Below are 9,999 nucleotides of genomic sequence, written 5' to 3' on the forward strand. Positions count from 1 at the left end.
CCAGTGATGAGCTGCCAAAATCTTAACAACCAGTTCCCTCCTCACCCCACGATGGGGTCGTTGCCCACCCCCGCTCCCCGGGACTCCTGCCCCATCCACCCCCCCTGTCCCCTGACTGCCCCCAGAACTAGGCAGGAGGGTCTCGTGGGCCACCGTAGTGGGTGCCCACCCCACCCCTAAGAGCCACAGGGGCCTGCTGGGGGGCAAAGTGGGGAGTCCCGGCAGAGCTTACCTGGGGCAGCTCCCAGGAAGCATCCGGCAGGTCCCTCTGGCTCCTAGGGGTGAGGGAGCATAGCTAGGGGTGGTGTGGGGGGAGCAGGGGGAGCGGCCACTCCCCCCACTGATCACATCAAAAGTGGCACCTTAGGCACCGACTCCGTGGGTGCTCCAGCCCTGGAGCACCCCTGGGGAAAATTTGGTGGGTGCAAAGCACCCACTGGCAGCTCCCTGCCCCACCCCGTGCCCGGACCCAGCTCACCTCCGCTCCGCCTCCACCCCTGAATGCACCGCCCCGCTCTGCTTCACCACCCCCCCCCCTCGGCTTCCCACGAATCAGCTATTTGGTGGGAAGCCGGGGACGGCTGAGAAGCAGGCAGCAGCTTCCCGCTCAGGCCGAGGTTGGCGGAGGTGAGTGGTGCCGCCCCCCAGTTACCTGCTGCAGCATGGGTGGCCTTCCTCGCCCCCCCCGCCCCAGCTCACCTCTGCCTCCCTGGGCCTGAGTGCAAAGCCGCCACCTGCTTCTCAGCCTGCCCCGGCTTCCCGAGCCAACAGCTGATTTGCAGGAAACCTGGGGTGGGGGCGGAGAAGCGGAGTGGTGCGGCGTGTTCAGGGGAGGAGGGGGAGCGGAGGTGAGCTGCAGCTGGGGGTGGGGCAGGGAGCTGGCGGTGGGTGCTCCAGGGCTCGAGCACCCATGGAGTCGGCACCTAAGGTGCCACTTTTGGCCGGTTAAATTTAGAAGACTTTTTAAAACTGGTTGTCCCTCGCGGAACAACCAGTTCTAAAAGGGCTTCTAAATTTAACAACCGGTTCTAGCGAACCAGTGCGAACTGGCTCCAGCTCACCTCTGAATGTAACCATATCAAGATTTTATCATTTTAAATAAAATTATAATATATATCAAAAGTTGCAAGGACTGGACTATCTATTCTGTTCATGCAACTGGTTGACACGGGTACACAACTGGCAATCGATTTAGTCTAAATAAAAGCACTAGTGTAAACAGCTTCTAAGGCCAAAATTTCTGTGACGTAAATAGATATAGCTCAGTTGTCTTTCAAGGAACTATCTCAGTTTACACCAGCTGAGGATCTGGCTCATGAAATTGATATCCATACTTGATTTATTTCTACTTAAATCAATATAAGCTTTGGGGTTTGAGTGGTGTTGAACTGGAAAATCATCACGTGAAAAGACCCAATGCTTGGGACTTGGACTGGCTTCAGAAAGGGGCTGAGTTTAGTTTGAATGAAGGCATGTTTAGTAAACCCAAACTTTAGCCTGATTCTTAGCCTAGCTGTAAGTCAACCAGATAAATCAAGTGACATGATTTTACCCTGCATCTACACAAGGAAAAAGGTCAAGGTTAGATTGGGTTTAGCAAGCATGTATTACTCCAGGGCCTTAACCACAAACACATACTTCCTAAAGGTGTTAGGTGCTGAAATAGGGGACTGGATATTACAATAAAGGAAGCAGGTGCCAGACAAATGCGTAGACTTGTCTAGGTGGAAACCATCAACCAACTGAAGAGAAGAAATGGAGCTCAAATTCTGTTCGTTCTGTGAATACCATATGTTGTATCTTAGCACCTCTCCTTTGAAGGGAAGAAAGGAGCATCTTGATGAATGCTGCAGAAATCTTAAGCAGAGGCTAAGTAGCTCTGGGTCAGAAACTAGCTTCTCAGTGTATTCCAGTCTAAATCCAGAGTAACTGAATTGAAGTGAATGGAGAGGTTAGTGGAGTTAGAGTGATGTAGGGTGGGGTTTTCAAAAGTTCTTCCGTGAGTCAGGAGGAGGACTGCCATTGACAGGTGATGGGACTTGTGCTCCTAACAATGTAGATGCTTTTGAAACTTCCACTCATTCCCTGAGGTCAGCCAGTGGGAGGAAGGAGAGTCCACCTAGCAACAACCAGAGCAGCGGTTCCTCTCAAGCCTAACCATTGGAGTAAGGAATTAAAGCCCCGTAGACCAGTCCTAGCTGGGACATCCACCACTGCCCACCTGGGGTAGGAAGCACCTCCACTTCCTGAGGAGGAGGGGCTAGACACCAGGAAAGGGATTGTGGCCTGGGGATCCACCCACCATGAGGCCAGAGATTTTCAGCTCATTTCCAGGGACTGACAGAAACATTGACAGCCCTATCGCTGAGCGTGGGATTGATTATGTTAGTGGGCACTGAGAGTTTTGTTTGCAAGTTTTGGTCAGGCTTACGCATAAGAGAGCAAATAAATGTCATTCGTTAACCAATAGGTAATTATGAAGTAGGTCTTAGGCTGTGGCTTAATGTAAGAGAGATGCTAAAAGTGAAAGTTGTAATAGAGGAGAGCTAATATATGGATACGTGGGCAACTGAGGATAGTATCATTATATTTAAAGGAACTAATGACTAAGCTAGGGTGACCAGACAGCAAGTGTGAAAAATCAGGACAGAGTGTGGGGGGTAATAGGAGCTTATATAAGAAAAAGACCCAAAAATCAGGACTGTCCCTATAAAATTGGGACATCTAGACTAACTATACAATTTGGTCATGGATGTCATGGAATCCATGACTTTAACAGATCTCTGTGATTTGTTCAGCTTCAGACGCAAAATAATTCCTAGAGCAGATCTTTTTAGAAAGTCATCCAATCTAGATTCAGAAATTCCATAACCCTTGGTATATTGTCCCAATGGTTAATTACTTTCTCTATTAAATCTTACATTTTACTTCTACTAGTCTGAATTTGTTTAGCTTCAACTTCCAGCCATTGGATCATGTTGCACCCTTCTCTAACAGATAGACTATCCCATTATTAAATATGTGTTCCCTGTGTAGATACACATAGACTGTAATAAAGTCACCTCTTAATCTTTTTTCTTCAACTAAATAGACAGAGCTCCTTGTGTCTATCAGTATACACCACATATTCCATTCCTTTAATCCCTCTCGTGACTCTTCTCTGAACCTGCTCTCATTTATCAACATCCTTCTTGAATTGTGGGCACCAGAAATGGGAACAGTATTCCAGAAGCATACCTAGATATATTTTAATTCTTTGTCTACTTAGGGCCTGATCCAATTCTTACAGTCTTTCGTCTGTGCTACAAATGGCCTATTGTGTGACTTGCTTGAAGCAACATTTATTAAGATACAGTGTGGTCTAGTAAATAGAACACAGAAGACCTAGCTTCTACTCCTGGGTTCTGCTACTGACCAGCTCTGTGGCCTAGAGACAGTGACTTTCTCTCTGTGCCAGTTTCCCCCTCAACCTTTGTCTTGGCTATTTAGATTATTAACAGCTTGGGGTAGAAAGTGTTTCTTCCTATGTGTTTGTCCAGCACAACAGGGTCCTGTTCTGAATTGGGGCAACTAGGCACTAGTGTAATACGTGTAATAATGGACTATGTCCTGTTATATATTTGTATAGTGGCCAGAACAATGGGCCCCTGATGCTGATGGGGATTTTTTGTCACTGTCACAACGCAAAGAATCATAATTGAATGAGGACAAAGATGTTGCTGCTGTTGTGTAAAATCTTGCCCCTAGATATTAATAAGGGAAGAATTGCTCAGGGCAGTACACAGCAATTTGGAAGATAATTGTAAGGATAGAATATTCAATGGGGCCTAAGTGTTAGCCTCCTTTGGGAATCCCAGGCTAAATGTCCCTTCAGGCCATTAATGGCAGCCATGTTTTCTAGCAATTATCTTCGAGACACATGCATCCAGATCCAAAAAAGGGATGTAGGTGACCAAGGATTTTAGGCACTGGTGTGATCCATATCCCCCCCACACACACACACACACTTGGCTGCCACCCAACTCTGTAGGTGCCTAAACACATGCAACACCTACATTTTTGCTGTGAAAGTCCTCTAGGTACTTACGCTTCCGAGCATGCACACTGCTGCGTCAAGCAGACACCTGGACTCTTGTCTCATGCCTAAGCCCCAGCATGCTGCTTCCACCGGGTGGTGATAGGCATTGCCATTCCTATCTGGCCTGCAGGGCCCAATCTGATACCACGCCTAACTCCACACAGAATAGCTAGGGTGGGGAGAAGGGAAGGGAAGGCAACTTCCTTCATAAACTTTATCCCAGTGGTTAGAGAACTCATCCAAAATGTTGGCTATTCCAGCTGAATTCCTCACTCTGCCCGAGGAGGAGAAGCCATTTGAATAAGCGTCCTAACCACTGGGCTCTGGAATACTCTGGTGGGGATATCTTGCAATTTCTCTGGTTGAAACAAAAGTTCCCACTTTGGATATATTATTAAATATGCGTTGAGCTAGAAGGATGCTGGGAATGATTCTATAGTCCAGTGCAGTATAGCCAACATTTATGTCATTGCCCTGCTGACCTTGAGTATATAGCTTAGGCTAGGATTTTCAGAAGAGCCTAATGGAGTTAGACTCCCAAATTCTATTGACTTTCAATCAGAATTGAGCACTTGGTGTCATTATCTATCTAACCACAGCCTAAATAATGAATGTAAATAACAAGCAGCAAAGTACAGAACTTAATTTAGGATCTTCCTCAGTTAACTTTGTAGATTAATAGATTTAAAGCCAGAAAGAAACATTATGATCATCTTCTCTGATCTCCAGCATAACACGGCCCATTTTATTTTACCCAGTCATTCCTGCCCAAGCTTAACTTCCGCGTGATAAAAGTGAGTTCTTAAACTTCTCTTTAGTAAGATAAATAGATTGGGTTCCTTTAGTCTCTCATTATAAGGCATGTTTTCCAGGCCTCTGTTCATTCTTGTAGCTCTTTTCTAAGCTGGTGGGCACCAAAGGAGGATCTGTGTATTACCGTAGACAAACATATATGGCATTAAGTGTTGATTAATTAGTGACACAGATTGTTAGGCAGGCTAAACTTCAGGGATCAAGTCCCAAAGGTGACAGAATGCTACATCAACCATTATCCTGGTAAAAGTGAGTCCTCTTTGACTAAAATAAAAGAAGAATCTTATTCATCTCGATAAATATCAGGTTTTCCTGTCAGATCTACATCCATTCCTATTCCTTCATATTAATCAGGATTTGCCCATTCAGGGTTAGACTTATTCGTTGTGCTTTTTCGGGCTAGAAGATCTTGTTACTTGCATGTATCCAAAAGCTGAACCTCAGTTTGAAATCCTCACATGATCTGCACTCGGCAAAAGGACTTCAGGTGAGTTTAGTATTCTTTCACATCTGATTAATCTATTGTTTCATTTCTTTTCTTTTTTTAAAGCCATGATTGTTCCTGCCTTGTGTTTTCTTTGTCATTCATGCCTGTGCAAGGTGAATGCAAACTGTGTGAGAGATGCCTCCATTTGGATCCAGCAGCATCATGCACCCACTATGGACTCATCCTTTGCTGATATTGGGCACCTTAGGTTCTGAGTACCAAACTTCATACACAGCTCCCACTGGCTTCAGCTAGATTCACTGGTGCTCAGCAACCCTGAAAATCAGACTCACAGCTGGGTACCATAAATTTATGGATAATTGTAAATCTGGGGCAATGCCATTGGGTTAATAGATCCCTAATGGATCTCCTTCCATGGAGTTCCACTGGAAATACATTTTGTCCATTCATTTTAAATCTCTGGATTAATAACCTGTTATTATATTGGTTAATTTATTTTCTTTTTCTCTTCTTACAGGTCATTAAATGTGAATGGAAAACCAAACCAGTGTGACTGAGTTCATTCTTGTGGGACTTTCGAATGACCCACAACTCCAAATTTTCCTCTTCCTGGTGTTTTTAATTACTTACCTAATCACCCTGGTGGAGAACATGATGATCATGCTGGTGATAAGGGTAGATCCTCACCTCAACACCCCTGTCTCATTTGGCCTTTGTTGATATCTGTTATTCCTCAGCCATTGTCCCTGAGATGTTGGTATTTCCAAGCAAAGCACACAACCATTTCTGTCAATGGCTGCATTGCCCAGATGTTCATCATCTTCCTTTCATCTGGTGCTAAAGTTTTCATACTCTCAGCAATGGCTTATGACCGATATTCTGCCATATGTCACCCATTGCATTATGCAGGGACCATGAACAAACGAGTCAGCAGCCAGTTGGTGCATGGTTCATGGACAGTGGAGCTCTTGTATAAACTGGTAAATACTATCCCAGTGTCAAAGTTGCACTTCTGTGGTCTGAAATCAGACATTTCAGATGTGAGCTCCCTCCGCTACGACAACTGTCTTGCACTGTGACCTTCACCAATAAAATAGTTCTTCTTTCTTCTGCAGTGCTATTTGGTTTCAGCTCCTTCCTCCTTACCCTGGTCTCCTATATTTACATCATCTCCACTATCCTCCAGATGCGCTCCACAGAGGGAAGACGTAAAGCCTTCTCTACCTGCAGCTCCCACCTCATTGTGGTGGGTTTATTATTTCTGACAGCTCTTTCCCAGTACATGAAACCCAGCTGAGTCTCTTCCCTGATTCTAGATGAACTCTTCTCCATTCAGTATGGTATTTTGACCCCCCCCATGTTAAACCCAATCATCTATAGTTTGAAAAATAAAGATGTAAAAACAGCTCTGGCAAGAATATTAGCGAAAATTCAAGTATCTCATGTAATATAACCATATCTAGGTTTTATCATTTTAAATATAATTATAGTATATATCAAAAGTTGCAAGGACTGGACTATCTATTTAGTTCATGCAACTGGTTGACACTGGTACACAACTGGCAATCTATTTAGTCTAAATAAAAGCACTATTGTAAACAGCTTCTAAGGCCAAAATTTCTGTGATGTAAATAGATATAGCTCAGTTGTCTTTGAAGGAACTATCTCATAGATATTTTACAGAATAACTGGCTGTATTTTAAAGAATCTTTATTGAGGTTACAGGGACAAACCATCCCGATGTGTAGAAAGAATAGTAAATATGGCAGGCGACCAGCTTGGCTTAACAGTGAAATCCTTGCTGATCTTGAACACAAAAAAGAAGCTTACAAGAAGTGGAAGATTGGACAAATGACCAGGGATGAGTATAAAAATATTGCTCGGGCTTGCAGGAGTGAAATCAGGAAGGCCAAATCACACCTGGAGTTGCAGCTAGCAAGAGATGTTAAGAGTAACAAGAAGGGTTTCTTCAGGTATGTTAGCAACAAGAAGAAAGTCAAGGAAAGTGTGAGCCCCTTACTGAATGATGGAGGCAACCTAGTGACAGAGGATGTGGAAAAAGCTAATGTACTCAATGCTTTTTTTGCCTCTGTCATAAATATAAAGGGAAGGGTAAACACCTTTTAAATCCCTCCTGGCCAGAGGAAAAAATCCTCTCACCTGTAAAGGGTTAAGAAGCTAAAGGTAACCTCGCAGGCACCTGACCAAAATGACTAATGAGGAGACAGGATACTTTCAAAAGCTGGGAGGAGGGAGAAAAAAACAAAGGGTCTGTGTCTGTCGGTGTGATGCTTTTGCTGGGGACAGAACAGGAATGGAGTCTTAGAATTTAGTAAATAATTTAGCTAGGTATGTGTTAGATTATGATTTCTTTAAATGGCTGAGAAAATAGCTGTGCTGAATAGAATGAATATTCCTGTCTGTGTGTCTTTTTTGTAACTTATGGTTTTGCCTAGAGGGATTCTCTATGTTTTGAATCTAATTACCTTGTAAGATATTTACTATCCTGATTTTACCGAGGTGATTCCTTTTTACTTCTATTAAAAGTCTTCTTGTAAGAAAACTGAGTGCTTTTTCATTGTTCTAAGATCCAAGGGTTTGGGTCTGTGGTCACCTATGCAAATTTGGTGAGGATTTTTACCAAACCTTCCCCAGGAAGTGGGGTGCAAGGGTTGGGAGGATTTTGGGGGGAAAGACGTGTCCAAACTATGTTTTTTCAGGAACCCAGATAAAGTTTGGTGGTGGCAGTGGAAGTCCAAGGGCAAAGGGTAAAATAGTTTGTACCTTGGGGAAGTTTTAACCTAAGCTGGTAAAAGTAAGCTTAGGAGGTTTTCATGCAGGTCCCCAAATCTGTACTCTAGAGTTCAGAGTGGGGAAGGAACCTTGACAGCCTCTGTCTTCATGAACAAGGTCAGCTCCCAGACTACTGCACTGGGCAGCACAGCATGGGGAGGAGGTGACCAGCCCTCTGTGGAGAAAGAAGTGGTTCTGGACTATTTAGAAAAGCTGGACAAGCACAAGTCCATGGGGCCGGATGCGCTGCATCCGAGAGTGCTAAAGGAGTTGGCGGATGTAATTGCAGAACCATTGGCCCATATCTTTGAAAACTCATGGCGATCCAGGGAAGTCCCAGACGACTGGAAAAAGGCTAATGTAGTGCCCATCTTTAAAAAACGGAAGAAGGAGGATCCTGGGAACTACAGGCCAGTAAGCCTCACCTCAGTCCCTGGAGAAATCATGGAGCAGGTCCTCAAGGAATCAATTCTGAAGCACTTAGAGGAGAGGAAAGTGATCAGGAACAGTCAGCATGGATTCACCAAGGGCAAGTCATGCCTGACTAATCTAATTGCCTTCTATGATGAGATAACTGGCTCTGTGGATGAGGGGAAAGCGGTGGATGTGTTGTTCCTTGACTTTAGCAAAGCTTTTGACATGGTCTCCCACAGTATTCTTGCCAGCAAGTTAAAGCAGTATGGGCTGGATTTATGGACTATAAGGTGGATAGAAAGCTGGCTAGATTGTCGGGCTCAACGGGTACTGATCAATGGCTCTGTGTCTAGTTGGCAGCCGGTATCAAGTGGAGTGCCCCAATGGCCGGTTTTGTTCAATATCTTCATAAATGATCTGGAGGATGGTGTGGATTGCACCCTCAGCAAGTTTGCCAATGACACTAAACTGGGAGGAGGGGTAGATACACTGGAGGGTAGGGATAGGATACAGAGGGACCTAGACAAATTGGAGGATTGGGCCAAAAAAATCTGATGAGGTTCAACAAGGACAAGTGCAGAGTCCTGCACTTAGGACGGAAGAACCCCATGCACCGCTACAGACTAGGGACCAAATGGCTAGGCAGCAGTTCTGCAGAAAAGGACCTAGGGGTTACAGTGGATGAGAAGCTGGATATAAGTCAACAGTGTGCCCTTGTTGCCAAGAAGGCCAATGGCATTTTGGGCTGTATAAGTAGGGGCATTGCCAGCAGATCGAGGGATGTGATCGTTCCCTTCTACACGACAAGAAGTATGTGGAAAAATTGGAAAGAGTCCAGTGGAGGGCAAAAAAATGATTAGGGGACTGGAGCACATGATTTATGAGGAGAGGCTGAGGGAACTGGGGATGTTTAGTCTACGGAAGAAAAGAATGAGGGGGGATTTGATAGCTGCTTTCAACTACCTGAAAGGGGGTTCCAAAAAGGATGGATCTAGACTGGTCTCAGTGGTAGCAGATGACAGAACAAGGAGTGATGGTCTCAAGTTGCAGTGGGGGAGATTTAGGTTGGATATTAGGAAAAACTTTTTCACTAGGAGGGTGGTGAAACACTGGAATGTGTTACCTCGGGAGGTGGTGGAATCTCCTTCCTTAGAAGTTTTTAAGGTCAGGCTTGACAAAGCCCTGGCTGGGATGATTTAATTGGGGATCGGTCCTGCTTTGAGCAGGGGTTTGGACTAGATGACCTCCTGAGGTCCCTTCCAACCCTGATATTCTATGATTCTATGATTCTATGATTCTATGAAAAGATCCAACACATGGGATTTGGACTGACTTCAGAAAGGGGCTGAGTTTAATCTGAATGAAGGCATGCTTGGTAAACCCAAACTTTAGCTTGATTTTTAGCCTAGCTGTATGTCAACCAGATAAATCAAGTGACATGATTTTACCCTGC

At 44.6% G+C, this 9,999-nt stretch overlaps 1 pseudogene across 1 annotated transcript; it reads left to right on the forward strand.

Moving 5' to 3' along the window:
• Positions 1 to 5,870: 5,870 nt before the first annotated feature.
• Positions 5,871 to 6,792, forward strand: LOC311529457 (olfactory receptor 5V1-like; annotated as a pseudogene). The gene has a single exon. The product of its transcript is annotated as an olfactory receptor 5V1-like (transcript).
• Positions 6,793 to 9,999: the final 3,207 nt, after the last annotated feature.

Source organism: Lepidochelys olivacea (assembly GCF_965140295.1).
Source record: "Lepidochelys olivacea isolate rLepOli2 genome assembly, chromosome: 13".
Taxonomy (NCBI): domain Eukaryota; kingdom Metazoa; phylum Chordata; order Testudines; family Cheloniidae; genus Lepidochelys; species Lepidochelys olivacea.